This window comes from Lissotriton vulgaris, chromosome 12 (genome assembly GCF_964263255.1).
Source record: "Lissotriton vulgaris chromosome 12, aLisVul1.2, whole genome shotgun sequence".
Classification (NCBI taxonomy): domain Eukaryota; kingdom Metazoa; phylum Chordata; class Amphibia; order Caudata; family Salamandridae; genus Lissotriton; species Lissotriton vulgaris.
Window position 1 is genome coordinate 240,883,494 of NC_141700.1, and position 19,030 is coordinate 240,902,523.

Here is a 19,030-nt window from a genome sequence, read left to right on the forward strand (position 1 = left end):
CGCAACCCTAAACACCTTAGGAGCATGTCACGCAGGTACCCAGGACCTCACTAGGACCACCTGTACTAGAAAGAACAACCACCTAAGGATGAAATCCACTTAGGGGTATAACTCAGAACACACTACCCATGATGCATGAATATACATTCAGAGGAGTAGTAAAGAAAGATAACACATGATGTATAGACCTACACATTCAGCGGTGTTCAGGACAGAGCACATGATGTAATCACAATACATTCAGGGGTGCAGCGCAAGAAGACACATGATGACTAAACATTCAGAGGTGCAGCGCATGAAAAGAAAGACACATAATGCATCAAACATTCAGAGGTGTCAAGAGTAAAGCAATAGCGCAAAAATCACATGAGGCCTAAAAACCTTCAGAGGTGCAGGAATAACACATGATGCAAAAGATCACATTCAGAGGTGCAATAACCATACCATTGCGCAAACTCACATAAACCACCACCTGTGGCAGTCCCTAGGCCAATGGCCTTGTTGGGGCTCAGACGCCCTGAGTCTCAGTGTCAGGGTGCGCTGCCATGCAGCGCCAGTCTCGAAGTTCAAAAAGCCTAAACGTGGCAGGTGCCCACTAAGTGCTGGGCACCTGGAGAACAACAGAAATGCGCCACCTGAGCCCCACAGGCTCTCAAAACACTGAGCCAAACGTTGGAGCCACAGAGGCTCTTAAAACACATGCCCCCTGGAGCCTCCCTGGACTCTCCAAGCGTTGGGGCGACCCACTGTCAACTGGGGCCGCCCTTGAAGCCCTCCTCACGGTGGAGTCCCCTACGGGGGACTCTAGCTTCTCAAAATGCCCCCCAGAGCCTCTCAGGGCTCCACATACAAAAATGCGGCGGGGAGCCTCTCCGGGCTTCGTGCACGTTGGGGCGACCCGCTGCCCACCGGGGCCGCCCTTAAAGCCCTCATGGCTTCGCGATATCTCTAGACGCGACGTTGGGGCGGCCCACTGCCAGCTGGGGCCGCCCTATTGCTCTCGCTTCTGGTGCCGCTCTCCGGCACCCACCACAGCCGCGTCGAGCCCCCCCCTAGCCCTTCCAACTCACCGGGCTGTCTTCGGGGCGGGGCTCCTCCGGGCGGCGGCTGCATGCGAGGTCTCTCTGCTCCTGCCGCTCCTCCTTCACTTGGGGCTCCCTCGGCACACGGGAGCCCCAGCAGCGGACCACACGCCTCTTCAGAGGCCGCCGGGTTCCCCCAGGTCACGGGAGCCCGGCCGACCCACCGCCATGCTTCTCGGCGCCTTCTTCCTCGAGCCCCGGCCTCGGGGACGGAGCAACCAATCGCGTCGCGGCCCTCCGGTCGAGCCCCTTCAGTGCCCGGGAGTCAGCCAATGACAGAGCGGCTCCCGGGATGATGCTCCGCTACTTCGGCCAATCACGGCCCACCACGCGGATGACGCTGCGCCGTACGGGCCAATCCCGTCGCGGCGTTAGTGAGGGGGCTCGGCTCCCTCCACCAATGGGAGCGCGGCGGCTTCGTTCTTCGCCGTGCCAGCTCCGATCAGGATGGCGCTTCACGGGGTGGTTCAGAGCACTTCCACAGGGGTTACTGACCCCGGGCTGCGACGGTGACACGGCCAAGAATCCTCAGCGCGTCCAGCGCTATAAGCCAGCAGGAAGGCGCTCCTAAGCGCTAGAAAGTCCAGCGAAAGCGCTCTCAAGCGCTTGGGGAAATGAAGCGCTCCAAAGCGCTAGACAGCAGGCAGAGCGCTCCCAGGCGCTCAAGGCAAAGCACAGCGCCTCCAGGCGCTAGGAACCAACTCCAGCGCTCTCCCCAGGAAAAGGGCAGCCTCTCCATGCTGCCATGGTCCCAGAGCTTCCCCAGGGGCAAAGCCAAGTCCCCCCTTCAGCCCATGCAGGGCAGAAGGGTCCCCCAGGAGTCCAGGAATCCAGGCACCCAGGGGCTGGGCAGCGCCCACCCCTGGTAGATCCAAGTCAGCCACACGAGCTAGAACAAGAACAAGTTGGAGGGAGACACAGCTCCTTCTTATACCCAGGAATGCCTTTGAAGAACTTTGTGCAAGGGACCCAGAGTGCTGGAATGTTTCTGGTTTACGTCTTTCCTGACAGCTGCAGGGCCAGAGGTGACAGTGAGCCGTCAGGAAGGAGAGCTAGCAGGGTGGCCGACAGGCACGGCCCGGCACCACCAGACGCTCTTTCCTCCCATCCCTGACAGCAGAGGGGCCTCTCATCTATGGCTGTCTCAGACCCCCCTCCTCTGGAGCCTTGCAGACCCTGCAGACCCTGTCCTACTCAAACCGGACAGTCCATCCACCAGCAGGTCCAGGCACTCCTGGGCAGACTCACCAGCCAATCACACGCTAGCACCAACTTACACAATTATACCAACTTCCAAAAGTAGTACTTCCAGACTAGGTACAAACAAGCTGCATACATCATTTTGCAGCATTCATTCTCACGAGTTCACACATATCAAACTCGACCCCTGCACTCCCCACACAACAGGAACTACCATGGGCATACATATCCCCCATTCATTCCTATGGGAGGGCAGGTCACTCACTCTTCATACAGAGAGCTCAAGCGCTTTACACTGTACCACAGTGAAAAAAGGGCGCAGAGGCCTAGAGTCACCAACACCAGGTTCCAGAAACAGGCTAGGAAAAAGCAAAAAGTCTAGGGGTAAACCTGCCCAAAGGGCCGGGTCCAACACAGCCCCCTTCCAGCCAAAACGCAGGGTAGACCAATCACTCCACTGATGGGCTTCACTGCTTTGGGCGACAAAAACCACGGACACGGACCTGCCCGGCAGGGACAACCCCCTGGTTTTTCGCCACTCTGAACCTACCTGGTTACCTCTAAACAATAACTCTCTGACACAACTAGGACACCCCACTGGGACTCCCTAGTCATCCACAGCCAAGACCATCCAAATCACAGGTCCTAACCAATCCACAGAGCGGGGGGCCATAACCCCTGGCACTCAATAGCCATTCTCCACTCTCTCTCTCAGTGTAGCTACAACTACCACTGATCCAACAACCTAGGGTCCACACCCCCCAAGCTGACCAGAGGTCTCGGGTAAGAATGCCCCACCCTACCTCTACTTCTGGGTTTCCGCACCCTCACAGAGAAGCATTCACCAGAACACAATTCTCCTACCAGATCAGGACCTCACTCCGTCACTGGTCTACCACCTGGAAACTATTTCACTCCTGAGGCACAAAGCACACAGAACAGTTCCTCTTCAAGCAGGTGGGGGGACACAGTCCACAGCAAAGCCCCCTTTCCTCTACCTTAGTGGAAACAACAACTACAGGTGAGCCCCAGATCACACAGCTAGGGCAGCCCCCTCAGTCTCTTCAGCTGATCCACTTGGGCAGAGATTCCTCTTGACCTAGAAGTTTCCTAATCTCCCAACCTAAGACCTAAACCCTCAGGTTGCACCGGGGTCAGAAGTAAGGACACTGTCCCTCTGCACCCCCTTCCAGTTCCATGACTACAGGCCCAGTATGTCTCAGGCTAGACAGAGCACACGCCAGCGGCGTATCAGCGACACACCCTCCTCCAGTACTCCCTATCACAGGGTGATTCTCAGTATGTCCCAGGCTAGACAGAGCACACGCCAGCGGCGTATCAGTGACACACTCCTTTAGTACTCCCTATCACAGGGTGATTCTCAGTATGTCCAAGGCTAGACAGAGCACACGCCAGCGGCGTATCAGTGACACACTTTCCTCCAGTACTCCTCCCAGGTCAGGCCACAACCCCAACCCGGCTTTCCCCCCTCCTCGGGGAACAACCTCCAGAGGCCCCACAAATGGTCAAGCCCTCTAGACGGTCAAATGCTCAGCGAGCTAGGACTTCTGCACCCTCCACTTAGGAGCGGTACTGCCCAACACTAGGACCGCCGGAGTTCTGGTTACAGACACTCCCCGTCCTCTAGACACAGGAAGATCCTCCTCAAATGACCTGTATGTACAGCCTAGGCCCCTGACCTGGCGCTCCCTTAGGGAACCCTCCGGGCCCTGAGATAAGGTTTCAGGCCAACGTGGGACACACCGTCCCACACTCACTCCGCCTCCACTGAGACCGGACGTGAGCCCCTACACCCCTACCATCCTACTGGGATCTAGCTGGGCTACACATGAACCTCTTCACCTACACAGGATCATCAGATACACAAGCCACTCCTTTTAAAATCACTTCCTAAAGCCTCAGCCAGACATCTAGCACACCGCCAGACATCCACCTTCTTGTCCAGTTCCTCTGCAGGACCTCGTGCACACCACCAGAGGTACACCTCTCATGCAAGCTCTTTAACAAAAAGAAAACTCACACCAACTCCTCCAGTTCAGCACATCACTCCTTCGCACACTCCCCCCCCTCGGACTGGTAAGGCAGTTTCTACCACCCCTGATCACTCAACCTGACCACACGTGACACAGGTACCAAACTCTGGGAGCGGGGAATGGGAATTAAGACACTGGACACATTTAAAGCTGCCACCACTGGATCCTACCACACTGGGGAATCCAGACACACACACTACACCCAGGGAACAACTACCCCCCTGAGCTAGTCTTTTCTCCTCACACTCCCTCTCTCTCCTATCTACCCACACAGGTACAGGATTTGGGATTGGACACTGGACCCAGGAAGGGATTCCTAATCTATGGGAACCTCCCCTCCACTGGCGTCCCGCCCTGTCACTTTCTCTCATCTGCCGCTAAACATAAAGCGCAGAACCACCTTTGAAAATGACACTCTTGAGGAAAAAAAAAAAATCAAAAACAATAATCCCAAACATGTGACTATCTGAAAAAAACAATTGCAGAGTTTTGTAATGTAGCCAGTTGTCGCTATGGCACTGAGCAAACACAAGTTCCAAATCCGCACCGCTGACCCACCAATGTTAGAACTGGCTATTTCTGGTAGGCTAAGGCTGACGCCAAAGCCAGGCAGAAACCACCAATCTAGTCAGGGCAAGGAAGTCACACGCCAAGATAACCCCTGCTCACCCCCTTGGTAGCTTGGCACGAGCAGTCTAGGCTAAACTCGAAGGCAATGTGTAAAGCATTTGCGTCAGCGCACAATAGCAACAACATACTAGGTACACCACAAAAGAGACTCCACACAAGGTTATTATAAAAATACCCTTTGTATTGTAAAGGCACACCAGATAAAATCACACATATACATGGTGCCAATTGGCACGGACAATATTCACATGGGATTATTCACAAGACAGGGCCACATGGGCCACTGTCATATTCAACACTTTCCGAAATAGAAATACTTGTCAGAAATTAGAATAAGCATATAAAATCACTGTAGCACAAAGTAACAGTTATGAATCACATCCAGTAACTACTGGGAACAGGTAAGTACGCCCTACGCAACCCTAAACACCTTAGGAGCATGTCACGCAGGTACCCAGGACCTCACTAGGACCACCTGTACTAGAAAGAACAACCACCTAAGGATGAAATCCACTTAGGGGTATAACTCAGAACACACTACCCATGATGCATGAATATACATTCAGAGGAGTAGTAAAGAAAGATAACACATGATGTATAGACCTACACATTCAGCGGTGTTCAGGACAGAGCACATGATGTAATCACAATACATTCAGGGGTGCAGCGCAAGAAGACACATGATGACTAAACATTCAGAGGTGCAGCGCATGAAAAGAAAGACACATAATGCATCAAACATTCAGAGGTGTCAAGAGTAAAGCAATAGCGCAAAAATCACATGAGGCCTAAAAACCTTCAGAGGTGCAGGAATAACACATGATGCAAAAGATCACATTCAGAGGTGCAATAACCATACCATTGCGCAAACTCACATAAACCACCACCTGTGGCAGTCCCTAGGCCAATGGCCTTGTTGGGGCTCAGACGCCCTGAGTCTCAGTGTCAGGGTGCGCTGCCATGCAGCGCCAGTCTCGAAGTTCAAAAAGCCTAAACGTGGCAGGTGCCCACTAAGTGCTGGGCACCTGGAGAACAACAGAAATGCGCCACCTGAGCCCCACAGGCTCTCAAAACACTGAGCCAAACGTTGGAGCCACAGAGGCTCTTAAAACACATGCCCCCTGGAGCCTCCCTGGACTCTCCAAGCGTTGGGGCGACCCACTGTCAACTGGGGCCGCCCTTGAAGCCCTCCTCACGGTGGAGTCCCCTACGGGGGACTCTAGCTTCTCAAAATGCCCCCCAGAGCCTCTCAGGGCTCCACATACAAAAATGCGGCGGGGAGCCTCTCCGGGCTTCGTGCACGTTGGGGCGACCCGCTGCCCACCGGGGCCGCCCTTAAAGCCCTCATGGCTTCGCGATATCTCTAGACGCGACGTTGGGGCGGCCCACTGCCAGCTGGGGCCGCCCTATTGCTCTCGCTTCTGGTGCCGCTCTCCGGCACCCACCACAGCCGCGTCGAGCCCCCCCCTAGCCCTTCCAACTCACCGGGCTGTCTTCGGGGCGGGGCTCCTCCGGGCGGCGGCTGCATGCGAGGTCTCTCTGCTCCTGCCGCTCCTCCTTCACTTGGGGCTCCCTCGGCACACGGGAGCCCCAGCAGCGGACCACACGCCTCTTCAGAGGCCGCCGGGTTCCCCCAGGTCACGGGAGCCCGGCCGACCCACCGCCATGCTTCTCGGCGCCTTCTTCCTCGAGCCCCGGCCTCGGGGACGGAGCAACCAATCGCGTCGCGGCCCTCCGGTCGAGCCCCTTCAGTGCCCGGGAGTCAGCCAATGACAGAGCGGCTCCCGGGATGATGCTCCGCTACTTCGGCCAATCACGGCCCACCACGCGGATGACGCTGCGCCGTACGGGCCAATCCCGTCGCGGCGTTAGTGAGGGGGCTCGGCTCCCTCCACCAATGGGAGCGCGGCGGCTTCGTTCTTCGCCGTGCCAGCTCCGATCAGGATGGCGCTTCACGGGGTGGTTCAGAGCACTTCCACAGGGGTTACTGACCCCGGGCTGCGACGGTGACACGGCCAAGAATCCTCAGCGCGTCCAGCGCTATAAGCCAGCAGGAAGGCGCTCCTAAGCGCTAGAAAGTCCAGCGAAAGCGCTCTCAAGCGCTTGGGGAAATGAAGCGCTCCAAAGCGCTAGACAGCAGGCAGAGCGCTCCCAGGCGCTCAAGGCAAAGCACAGCGCCTCCAGGCGCTAGGAACCAACTCCAGCGCTCTCCCCAGGAAAAGGGCAGCCTCTCCATGCTGCCATGGTCCCAGAGCTTCCCCAGGGGCAAAGCCAAGTCCCCCCTTCAGCCCATGCAGGGCAGAAGGGTCCCCCAGGAGTCCAGGAATCCAGGCACCCAGGGGCTGGGCAGCGCCCACCCCTGGTAGATCCAAGTCAGCCACACGAGCTAGAACAAGAACAAGTTGGAGGGAGACACAGCTCCTTCTTATACCCAGGAATGCCTTTGAAGAACTTTGTGCAAGGGACCCAGAGTGCTGGAATGTTTCTGGTTTACGTCTTTCCTGACAGCTGCAGGGCCAGAGGTGACAGTGAGCCGTCAGGAAGGAGAGCTAGCAGGGTGGCCGACAGGCACGGCCCGGCACCACCAGACGCTCTTTCCTCCCATCCCTGACAGCAGAGGGGCCTCTCATCTATGGCTGTCTCAGACCCCCCTCCTCTGGAGCCTTGCAGACCCTGCAGACCCTGTCCTACTCAAACCGGACAGTCCATCCACCAGCAGGTCCAGGCACTCCTGGGCAGACTCACCAGCCAATCACACGCTAGCACCAACTTACACAATTATACCAACTTCCAAAAGTAGTACTTCCAGACTAGGTACAAACAAGCTGCATACATCATTTTGCAGCATTCATTCTCACGAGTTCACACATATCAAACTCGACCCCTGCACTCCCCACACAACAGGAACTACCATGGGCATACATATCCCCCATTCATTCCTATGGGAGGGCAGGTCACTCACTCTTCATACAGAGAGCTCAAGCGCTTTACACTGTACCACAGTGAAAAAAGGGCGCAGAGGCCTAGAGTCACCAACACCAGGTTCCAGAAACAGGCTAGGAAAAAGCAAAAAGTCTAGGGGTAAACCTGCCCAAAGGGCCGGGTCCAACAGTGGGGATTTAGGGGCAGTTACCCCTCCTGCATATCCTAGATCACATTATTTTTAACCCTGTCAAGGGGAACCAAGAATAAAGGTATTACAAAGGTATCTCCTTGGACGTTTTATTCTATTACTTTTCTGCACTAAAGATCCCTTCTTGAGGGAATATACCTCCCTGTCACAAACTTCCTTCTCTTTTCTTTTCTCCCTCGCCCCATAAAAAACAGCGCTCCGCCCAGTGTGTTAGTCTGCGCCTGGACGCCTGCAGTGGCCCTATGATGAAGCATGCCACGCCACAGTGGGTGAGGGCAGTATTATACAATCTTTAGATTTTGCTTCTTCCTCTGGTTCTCACTAACTATTCCCACGTAGTGGAGGGGACAGGAACTTTGCAATTCAAATTGGGTTAACATACATGGGGCCCTGTTTTTATTAGCCCTTCTCTATTTTTGTGAGTTTAAGTTGTTCCACTCTACCCTTATGGTTTCAGGTAATTTTAATTTATGGGTAGAGTTGGCTAAGAACTCTCAGGCAGTGGATTTTATTTATCCTTGGAGGCTATTGAACTAATACAATGTGTTAATGGCTGCACTTCTAGTGCTGGCCACACTCTGGTTTTGACATGTGGTCATGGCGACTTAGTGAAAAAAGTTTCATTGTACCTCAGGCTTTGTTCAATAACTTTCTGATCCATTTTGACATCAGGGGGGGTGCCCTCAGAAGGCATAGAGGCACTGTGAAGCAGCCTGCCATTTTAAAATGCCCATGGAGGGCGAATGGATGCGGAGAAGATAAACAGTCATCTAAAGGTGTTTCTTTCTCGCTTTACATGGATATGTCTTATAGACACAATGGTGGTGAGCTGCAATCGATGGATGGCTACTGCGGTGGATAGGTTATTGCCAGTGAAGTTAATGCATTCATGAAATGAGCCGTCTGCAACTTGATATAACGAGGAGTTAAGAAGAGCTATGATTGAATGCAAAATGTGGAGAAGCCCTAGAGATCTACTTATGCTCTTTAGGCTAAGGAGGAACTTAACAGGGCTGTGGGTACTATAAAAAGCTTTTTTGGGGCTCCTAAAGCCAGTTAGTATTCCAATGAGAATCTCTACTCTACAAATCCAACTAATAAATGTTTGCTATTATTCATTCTCTAGCAACGTTTAGTGTCACCTTTCCAACAAAGCAATCTCAAGTTCTCAGTGATGACTTGTTGGTTTACTTTGAGAATACAATCACTAACATCATGTTAGGACTGTCATTTTCAGTGAATGGAGTGGAAGAACCCTTTTCCCAGAATTCTAGCCAATACGATCTGGCTGTGGTGGATGATGACCTTTTAGTCATCAGTCGGGAAGGAACTGGGAGCAGTGCAGTTACTTTGGGAGACTTTGGTCAGATCTGCGACTTGAAGAATTTTGAATTGGTGCTATCTATCACATAGTGTAGCCTATTTGGAAGAGGTATGGGGCCGCGGCCAGGGCGATTGACTCCGGAATCTGGTGATCACGGTTCGATCCCTGGCACCGGCGACAGATTAGGCCAGCACCATGTGACTCTGGGCAATAGCTTGCTTAATCTTCCCATCGGCCCCCACCGCCTAGAGACCCTTACGGGTCATTGTGTGCTTTACAAATGTGGATCATTATTATTATTATTATTATTATTATTATAGGGTTCTCCCAATTATGTGATGCTGCTTAAAATGTGGCATGGCTTCGTTTGTATACTATTGGAAGTTCTTTGCCCCATCTACAAAGCTAAATTGCTTTCAAGGCTAGCCATGTGTGGCTAAAGGAAAGTATGTCCAATGGCACTATTGAAAAAGCAGACAGCTGATTCTAATATTCTCAGTAATTATTGGCCTGTTACTATTTCCTTTTCACATTAAAATCTTAGAAAAGAACGTGAACTTTATTTTATCTAGCTATCTTGAGAGTAGTTAGCTGCTTGATCCAGCCTAGTGCATTTCTGCTCAATGCATGGTATGGAGAAAGCACTGGTCAGGAGGATGGCAGTCGTCAACGGGAACTTTGTGGGGCAGGTATTTGATTTGTCAACTGCCTTTGATACGGCCTCCCATGAGATATTAACCTCAAGGCTAGCTGAAATCTGTATACAGGGTAAAGATCTGAGATTGTCTTTGTCCTATTTGGACAATAGAGCCCAAGCACTTCATCTTCCACTGTATCATTCGGAATTCTGATGCATGAAACAGGGAATGCCCCATGAGCCTGTGTTGAGTGCCACTTTATTTAAACTCTAGTTGAGGCCATTGGCCCAGATACTTTGCCATCAGGTGGTAGTCTTTATAAACTATGCAGACGATACCCAACTTGTAATATCTGTAGAACTTAAGATGCCCGCACTGTATAAAAGTTCCTATCAATGCATGCGCAGAATAGCTAACTGGCTGACTCTGTATCCTCCTAAATTCAATGAGGATAAAACAGAGGTAATGTGCTGTGCTGCTAATAAGATCCCTTAGACACTGTCGGTAAACGTATGCCCACCCCCATTCCAACTTCCCACAAGCAGGTGCCTCTGAGGTCAGGAACCCTGGGTTCTTTTTTTATAGTGATCTATCTCTTACCCCACACGTGAACAGGTGAGCAATTTCCTGGTTTTCAGTGCTCAAAGTTCTTTGGAAGCTACTACCTCTGTTCCCGGCTGAAAATAGACCTTTGATTGTTCTATCTACCATACTTAGTCAATTAGACTAAGGTAATTCTATGTTTCTGGGTGTTTCAGACTCTTTGATCAAATGTCTTTCGCATATACAGAATGCTGCAGCCCATTTGGCCCTATCACTTCTGCAAATATCACTAGCCTCCTCTGCATTAGGAAAACAGCACTGGTTACCAGTGGCTGAAAGGATTCTTTTCAATCTCTCTGTATTGTTTACAGAGACTTACACAAGACAGGTACTGTCTAGGGGAGAGGATGAGGCGGCTAACGTGACCCACGCATGTTGCCGTAGCGGCTTCTGATTCACCACTGCCCCACCCATGAAGGGAGACGTCTTGCAATGGCCACCACGGGTCCGAGTCTCCGTGAAATCAGCAGCTGGTAGCTCTGTTTCGATGCCTGCCGCTTCGTCTGCCGTCTGCTTGCTGCCTGACACTGCTAACTCTGGTGGTGTGAAGCCTAGAGTGGAATTGAGCGAGGTATGGAGACACGATGCGCGAGGCATGAGGGAAGCCCAATATTGATGCTGGAGAGACGCTGCTGTTAAGATGCCTCTAAACGTCATTAGACACCCCCAGGACACCGCTGATGCCCGCGGAGATTCAGTGGAGTTACAGTGATATGGTGGGAATTGTGGACCAGCAAACCTGCCTGTAACCTGCAAACTGGTAGGACAGACTTGGTATAATTTTTGGTATAATTTGCAAGCCAGGCAGCTCTCAGGATACCCCACGCTCCAAGCTCCACGGTCCAAGCTCCACGCCCATAAGACCAGGTTGCCTAAAAGTTATCAAGGGAGTATTAAGGGGACTTTTTAAACACCCCCCATGCTTGAGCTATATTTCTCCTACCCTTCTCCTACCCTTGTATATCCTCTCAGGAGTATCAGCCAGACTCTTTGTTTGCGTCGTGAGTTTAACTGAAACCGACCGGAAGCTGACCTGATTAGAGCTGACCTGATCTGAGCTGAGTTACTGAAAACGAGATTGATGTCAGCTCATTATTCTGTTTGATCAACAAATTAACAAATCAACAAATTAACAAGTCAAGCACAAGGGCGACGGAAATATGCGGAATAAACAGAGCAAACCCGGCGTCAGTGAAGGAAAGGACTTCCTAAAATCCTCTGGTCAATCACCGTTCACATCAATGCCTGTCCCTAAGGGAATCCGTAGGGGTCAAGGAAATACCCATCAGAGAATGGAACTGAAGGCCAAAGCACTGGCATCATCATCTGAGAAAAATAAGCAGTCCGGACAAAGCATCCCTGAGGAGCCCTCAGAGGAAGAGTAAACTCTATCTCAGCACTCAGTTGACACTAGTCTTTTAGCTTTAGGCAGCGAAGGAGATAGAGAGGGAGATGGAGAAGGAGACAGTACAGGAGCGGATGCAGATACAGATGCTACAACCATGGGGGATAACAACTGGATGAGCTCTAAGCAGCACCCTCTCTTCAGCAAGTCTTTCACTGTGCGGAATAAGATGAATAGCTCCCCTTTTGTAAATAAGGAGGTCCAAAGTATTGAAGAGTAAAGAGACCAAAGAGGTCAGCTGCAGCAACAGGACCTGCACGATTCTCAGGGTCAAGGGTCTCAGCCTGTTCCCACAACGCCGGCTCAAGTAATTCAGATACCAGTGCCAGATCCTTCTGAACCATCTCTGACTGTTTATTCAGCTATTCATGAGGTCCAAACATCCCTATAGATAGCCCAAAGGATAGACAACAATCTACGAATCAGGATGTGAGCTTTGGCAGAGTCATACTCAGAATGTTCAACTGAAGCAGAAAAGGAAATAGATTTTTCCCTGTCAAGAGCTGACAAAAACTCTAAAAAGAAAGCCAAGGGAGATCCCTCAATAAATGAAATGCTAACACATATCCTGCAAGAATTAAGAGAGATTAAAGATAGACTAACTAAACTTGAGGAAAATTTAAGTAATCTACCTAAAAGGATTACAGAAGTGGAGTCTTGCGAGGACAGTGTTACGGTTATGCAAAAGGATCTTCGTATATATTAAATAAGAATAAGCGTCTGGAATCAAAGCTTCAAAACCTTGAGAACTATAAAAGGCGGTCAAATCTGCGCCTTGTTGGGATACCGGAGGGCCTGGAGAGAGCAGAAGTGGTAAAATGGACTGAGTCTTTGTTGAAGAAAGCAAATCCAGAATTACAAGGGGATCGTACAATTACTAGAGAACACAGGGTTCCCGTACATAAACCTATGAATGCTAAATACAGAATCAAGGAAAAAATCGTAAGTGCGGCAATACTAAAGAGATCATTCTCAACTGCAGAGATTAGCAATTTTAAAATCTTCTCTGATATGTCAGCTGCTTCAGCCCAGAGACGAAAGGATTTTGACAAATTATGGATTTTTTTAAGGCTAAAGGAGCACAGGCTATGATTGTACAACAGTTTAAATTAAAAGTCCTGGTCAAAGGATTTTTTTTTATTTTCACGGATGTATCGGACGCCCAAAACTTTTTAGAGGAACTAAAGGCTGCATAAGAAAAGGAGACTCTGCAGTCATAAAGCGGTTCTGTATTATAATAGGTTTTGTTTAAGAGTGGGCCATAGGATATTATCAATGAAACCAAGGGCGGCTATGAGAAGAATCAGGAGTTGCATATGGCTGCAACAAGATGGCATCCAGTAGAAGGAGGGAATAGAGGCACTACTTTGGGTTTCCCTCCCTCTGAGGTTGGAGTGAGGGGATGGTGGTGGGGGGGGAAGCAGTTGGAAAAAGAATTTGAAGGGGAAATTATATTCTTTCAAAATAAGTATAGAATCTGTAGAGCAATCATTTAAAAAAGGTCAACAGTTTGTGGATCATATCGTAATTGATAAGAGGAGAATGCGCATAGGACACTTTAATATTCTAATATGTTCAGGCGTAAGTTGCAGGGTTGTACATCAAACGCTACTTATACAATATGTTGGCTGCTATTGAAAAGATGTTAATGAATAGGTTGTTGCTACATTGCACATTATTTTGCATTGCACATTGCACTTTAACTGGAGTATTATGTGGAAGGAGGGGGGAATTTTTATGTCTGCTACAACTATTTATTGATAACTATATGCTGCTTAAAGTATATTTTGCACAACTGGCATAATTTGTACCATAGTACATTGGTCTAATATTTGCGTGATTTGCACAACAGGAATGGTTAGTACATTAGCTGGCTTTATAGTCAGGTTCTTTTCTATTAGGAAGAAAAATCTAGGACAATATCAAGGATTCTTTAGCTTTTAGCAGGTTTACTGTAATTAGGAAAATAATTCTTTGGTCATTAATCAGAGTTACTGTTTACATGCGCAATTTTGCACATCTAGCTCATATTGCACTTTAGTCGTTATTTTGTTGTGGGATGTGGACCAAGCAAATTAGTTATTCTTGTTTTTAAAGATCTATGATGAATAAGAACAAATTGACAATCCTGTCCCTTAACGTTAATGGGTTAAATATTAGGCGTAAAGCCTGTGCAATAGAAAGTTGGCTGAAAGGACAGCACCTTGACGTAATCTTTATGCAAGAGACATTTTCAAACCTTATCTGATTCTAGTAATTTTTTTAAAAACTGGGCGGGCTTTTATTGTGCATCTATATCAGGTATAGCTCAGAGGGGGGTGAGCATATTTTTAGGTAAAAATGTCCATTTCCATGTTGAACCATCACACTCAGATCCAGGAGGTAGATGGACTTTTCTCCACGGGAAAATAAACCAGGTAAATATTATACTTGCTACAACCTATGCACCAGTGATAGATGACCAACTCCCTATTGTATAATTAAAACAAGCACTATCAGGTAAACCTGGACAGATTATATAGGGATGTGATTTTAATTTTCTACAGGACCCCTCGGTCGATTCAACAAAGATAGACTGTAGGCAAAATAAACTAAAAGTTTATCTATCAGACATGCAATCAGGTTCCCTCAGAAGCAATTAATGAATTTTTGCGTGAATTACCAATTCCAGTTTTGGATAAAAAATTCAGAGAAACGCTACTAGCCGATTTCACAAAAGAAGATCTAGATTTAGTTATCAGCGCCCTGCCTAATTGTAAAGCTACCGGTGAAGATGGTTTTCCCGCGGAAAAAAAAAAATCTACAACACTTCGCCCCAAACTTTTAAGATTTGCAAATTATTTATTACACGGAGGCGTTCCGCCAGTACCCTTTCGCACTGCAGTAGGGGTCAGCATTTTAAAAAAGGATAAAGACAGTGAGAATGTGAACTCCTACAGGCCTATAAGTCTTTTAAATGTGGACTATAACATTTTTACTAAACTTCTCACCAATAGATTAAATAAAATGGTGGGCTCACTTATAGGAATGCATCAGTGCGGATTTATAGCAGGGAGACAGTTTCATACTAATACTAATTTTTTATTAGGAGCATTGGACTTTTTTTATTCAAACAAGAGTGAGGCCGAAGTCTGGTTTTTAGATGCTGAAAAAGCCTTTGACCTGGTCTTCTGGAATTGTCTGTTTTCAATTTTAGAAAAATTCAGTTTTCCAAATGAGTTCATATTTTTACTAAAGCAGCTCTATAAGAATTCCCAGGCGCAAATTTTAATCAACTCTGTAAATATAGGGACATGCCAAATAAATAGAGGCACTGACATGGTTGTCAACTTTCCCAGAATTTATTTGCACTATTTATAGAGCCATTAGCAATTGCAATTAGGAAAAAAAAGGTTCATACGGTCCCTGTTCAAGGGATGACAAATATAAAGCTTTATGCTGATGACATTGTTCTTTTTCTGGATTCGAAAACAGACACCCAAGCTGAAATCATGAGGATATTTTCAGATTTTCAAGAGATAGGAGGCTATAAAATTAATAAGACCAAAACTGAAATCATACTATGCAATTTCTGCGTTAATTCCCTATTATCAGAATTTAGACACGTACATAATACTCGCCCAAATTGCTACCTAGGGATCTATGTGACGGAGAGGGTAGAAGATTTCCGACTTAAATTATACACCGCTGTTGAAAAAGGTGAAATTTCAGCTAGCAGGGTGGAACCTGCTCCCACTCTCAATAATAGGTCGAGTTGCGCTAATTCGAATGTCTATCCCCTCACTATTTAATTTCCTTTTTAGTGCAGCTCCATGTGTATTACAGACCTCTTTTTTTAAACCGATAGACAGTATGTTCCCATTATTTTTATGGTCAAATAAGATACCAAGACTGGCACTCAGCACTTTAAGTTATCCTGTTGCAGAGGGAGGACTGTCTCTCCCAAACATTAGAAACTATTATTATTCGACATTTGCACATTATAGTTTTAGATTTTTCTTTTTAGATCCTCAAGCGGCAGATCATTTTTTTATGAAAAAGATGTTAAAGGAATATAATATCACTGACCCTATAAGAATTACTAAATATCCCAAGAAAGTGCGCTATAAGATTATTCAATGGATACTGATGCAACTCGACTAGGCCTTCCGATAGATTTATGGGGGAAAGAGGTTTTTTAGAGACCAACATTTTAAGGCTGTGGGAAGAAAATGGGTATACTGAAATTCTGGACTTTTCCAGAGGTAATTGCTGGAAATACTGGCTAGAGATCGAAACGGGGCTCCAACACTCTACTACAATGTTGAAATGGTCATTTGTTAGACTAAAATCTATATTGGAGAAATTAGATAAGGAAAACCTAATATACAAAGGTAGCATAAGTGAAGTTCTGAATTCCCTGATAATAAAGAAGATTAGTACCTGGGTTAAGGTCTTTGATGAGAACAAATCCCTCTCATTATATAAAAAAGTTGGAGATAGATGGAAGAAAAGAGAGGATATGCAGGTATCTAATTCAACCTGGAAAAGAATCAATAAGATTAATGCATTAATATTCAGAGGTGCAAATTTTAAAAGTATGCAATACTACTCAAAATGGTCAATTTATAGGACACCCTGTTTTCTCCATAAGATATACCCACAATTTGAAGATAGATGTTTCCACTGTGCAACGGACGGAGGAGGCACCTGGATGCATATTATTTGGGAGTGTCCAAAAATTTGCAGTCTGTGGGAGGAAATTGAGGTATATCTTAGATCCATATTGGACCCCCTTATCTCAATTGATGAATCTATCGCAGTTCTGGGCTGCTCACCTGTCATCTCTATGCATGAAGAATCCCTATTTATTGCAGCATTAATAGCAAGATCTTTAATCTTACAAATCTGGAGAACGGAAAAGGTACCTACCTTCCATGCATGGAGAGCGAAATTGAGTAAACTCCAAGAACTGGGAAAAAAATACACAATATGATCAGGCGCATTAAAAAAGTACGAGAAATATTGGAGCCCATTTGAGCGATAGGATAGGGATCTGGGCATATCGGCTATCCAATATTGTCAAGGGGAAGACAAGAAGAAAATATGTGGGAGTCAGATTCTTAAAAGAAGGAAGAAGTTTTTACTTATTTATTAATACGCACTTTGCACTTTTTCTCTATCACGAACCTGAACCAATTGATATAATTCTTACAAGCCTAGATCGTATTAGATAGGTAGAGAAATTGTTGACATTTTCTGCTCGGCTTATATGTTACGTAAAATGCACATGTAAGTCACATGTTTCAGCCTATAATACACCTGCTATAGAGTGATGGGCAGATGGGGCTTTATTATTGTGATATTTAGTATTTTATACATTAACTTAAGATGATCCTTTTGTGCCTCATATGAAACATTGATTTTACTGTTGAATATTCTGAAACTTGTATCTATATTTGATAGTATTTATAGCACTTTGCACTTTATCCAGTACTTTGTATGTTAACTTAAGATGATCTTCTAGGGCCTTATATGAACGCATTGATTTTACTACTGAATTTTCTGAAACAGATATATCTGATAAGTATTTAGCGCTCTGCAATTTTACTTACGGTAATTTCTTGTTTTTGTAAGACTTTGTAACATGTATTTATACATGACAATATTGTTTATAAATCCTATGAACTCTCCATAAAAATAAAAAGAAGACAGGTACTGTCTACTTGAGAAATACGTTTAGTAAGTACTGTCCTGGTCATCTGCTGCATTCAGCACAAGCCAGCCTTTTAATACAACGAAAAATCAGACTTTCTCAATGGGGGCAGAGCTTCTCGGTTTAAGCTATGCACTTATGTCACAGCCTCTATGCTGGACTGGGACCAGCAACCAGCCCTGGCAGGGTGCTGCTCGACCGACCCTGGGATCGAGGGTGGAGGAGTGTATAGGCGCAAAGCACCGCCCCTGCTTTTTTTCCGGGATGCAAAACCGAACCCCTGTAAGAAAAGCAGCCCCCACGGCCACAAAACCGGCCCCCACCCCTCTGGCCACCGCCCACCCAGGAAATGTCCTGTGCCTGCTACAGCTCGTCCGGCCCTGCACAGCCTGCCTATTTCTTTGAGAAAGATCGCTTATCTCGCTAAATTTCGATATTTGTTTAAAACGTGGCTGTTCACTCTGTAATTCCTGCCGGGGAAGGAAGCCGCACTGTTGCATCTCAGTGCCAGGACACCTTTCAGGCAATGAAACTTTGAAATAACTTAACAATAATCAGGGCTTTAAGTGGGCTGGGTCATGCTGGTTTTCAGCACTGGCCATTTTAAAAACCAGGTGCTGAGACGGGCTATCTATGTTTGCCTTCACCCTCAGCATTAAAAAAAATCTGGCCTCGGTAGCAGTATCCCCCTTTTCCTGGCATCTGATTGAAAATCAGCGAGTTTGCTTTGTTATGTCTGCTGCCACAATCAGCAGCTAATTAGAAGTTATAATCACCTGATATTGATCTGAATGTACGCGCCACGGAATCCACAGGGAGCATGGTGGGCGAACCTCAGGTGATAAAGTTGTTATGTGGGCTTCTGCTGCCCAGTATTAACAGCTTCTGGATATTTTCCAGGCCTAAAAAATGAAAAAGTACTTATTTCCCAAGGGTTTCATTTAAAGTTCTATTGGTGCATTATCATCATACACAGCAGCCCTGTGCAGCAAGAGGGAGAGATAGGGCGCGGCGAACATCAGCACGTTTCAGCTCATGACCGTAAAGGAGAGGTCTTAAAATGGAGAATAAGGTATTCTTTTAAAACCCTTCCTGAATGCATGAATGAATAAAAAAGGACTTTTATAGCGCACTGTTACTGCCCCGGCACGCTGCGCATAGGCCACAAATATAGAGTGCAAATAAGCCATCTATTCCCTATTTAAAGAGCCATTTTTCAATTTTTTCTGGAAAATGAAATTGCATTAATTGACTTCAACTCTAATG

General features: G+C 47.3%; 1 protein-coding gene across 2 annotated transcripts in view; it reads right to left on the minus strand.

Moving 5' to 3' along the window:
* Nucleotides 1-19,030, minus strand: part of CPNE2 (copine 2) — a 975,302-nt gene that overhangs the window by 870,044 nt on the left and 86,228 nt on the right. The window contains exon 1 of one of the 2 annotated variants that reach the window (XM_086947741.1): nucleotides 16,492-16,585. The exons of the other annotated variant lie outside the window; for it this stretch is intronic. The gene's annotated coding sequence lies outside the window, so the exon portion shown is untranslated. Of the gene's footprint in view, nucleotides 1-16,491; nucleotides 16,586-19,030 lie in introns of those variants that run through there. 2 annotated transcript variants of the gene reach the window in all.